The following is a 1,263-nucleotide window of genomic DNA, read 5'->3' as shown; positions in this document are numbered from 1 at the left end:
GGCGACGTCGGCTGGCGCCCTTATGAACGGGCGCCTGATGTGGGGAGGCTCTCTCCAGCGTCAACACGGATACACAAATAGCGTATTTTCCTCTTCATAGATAGGTCTGGTATTCAAAATTGGACTAAATTAGTAAAGGTTTAAATAATAAAATGACAAGTTGGTTTAAAGTGCAATTCCGTGCAGCTCTTCGCACACCAATTATCGTCGTATTGAAATTTAACATTTCTGTAAACTGGAATAGGGTTTTCGTTGGCGCGGCTCACACAGCGATGTCCTGAGAGGTGTACTCTATTGGTGGAAAATTATCCTACATACGCCTACCTAACACTTACCCCCAACCACCCGGGCGGCACGTCCCGACCCAGACGCAGGCGGCACATCGAGTCGTGCAGTGCTGGCTGTCGTAACCGCGCAGCTCTTCCGAGCTCTCATAGGGAATTAAAAGTTAAAAAAAGAAGTTTTATGGTATTGCTTTCTCAGTGATTCCGCGTTCGCGAAATTTCAACTTCGATCAAGCCGTCGGCCGACTTCCTAAAGTAAGTACAATTAATTTATTGCCCTGTCTTTTTTTGCAGCAACGTGCACTTTCAGCGCAATGTAAGTAATTACAATATATTTGTATTTGGCAAGGCGTCTTCCTCATCATTATCCGGCTCATCTGGACTCATATCTTTGCTAATAATTTTAATTATTTGTATGAAAAAGCAATTGTCATTTTTATGTAGTTTCTTTATACTGGCGTATTTATTTGATTTGTTTAATTTTTAAACGGATTACGTTATAATTTTATTAAATATGTATATAATACTTTGTTGTTCTTTTGTCGATATTTATAGTATATATACTGTGGCTGCTGTTTTAATGTGGAAATATATTTGGCGAAGTTTTTTACCTCTTGTTTCTAATTAATATTATGATTATTGTACGATTTGAAAATTCGATAATTCAAATTCAAATTCAAATTCAATAAAATGAAAAAAATTGATATATTTTGCGAATTAAACAGTTAACGTGTTTTTAAATTCGTTAAGATCTGTCTTTGTCACAAAAGTAAAAAAATACAAAATTAAAAAAATACAAAATCACTACGTGACTACACTACTACATTAATCACTTAAAAAACTATATTATTATTTAAATTAATAAATTACTATATAAATAAATTATTAAATTACTAAACTGCGAAAAATACAAAACTACGAAATTTCTAAACTACTAAACAACTGAACTACTAAACTGCCAAACTTCTAAACAATTAAA

The 1,263-nt window shown here is 34.1% G+C and overlaps 1 protein-coding gene across 2 annotated transcripts in view; it reads left to right on the top strand.

Moving 5' to 3' along the window:
• Positions 1 to 389: 389 nt before the first annotated feature.
• LOC113238951 overlaps positions 390 to 1,263 on the top strand; it is a 41,518-nt gene continuing 40,644 nt past the window's right edge. For both annotated transcript variants that reach the window (XM_026475810.1, XM_026475809.1), the window contains exon 1: positions 390 to 539. The gene's annotated coding sequence lies outside the window, so the exon portion shown is untranslated. The remainder of the gene's footprint in view (positions 540 to 1,263) is intronic.

This window comes from Hyposmocoma kahamanoa, unplaced genomic scaffold (genome assembly GCF_003589595.1).
Source record: "Hyposmocoma kahamanoa isolate Upper Pololo Valley unplaced genomic scaffold, ASM358959v1 98972, whole genome shotgun sequence".
In the NCBI taxonomy this organism is placed as follows: Eukaryota; Metazoa; Arthropoda; class Insecta; order Lepidoptera; family Cosmopterigidae; genus Hyposmocoma; species Hyposmocoma kahamanoa.
Note: the sequence above shows the minus strand (reverse complement) of the source record. Positions and strands in the feature narration are given on the sequence as shown.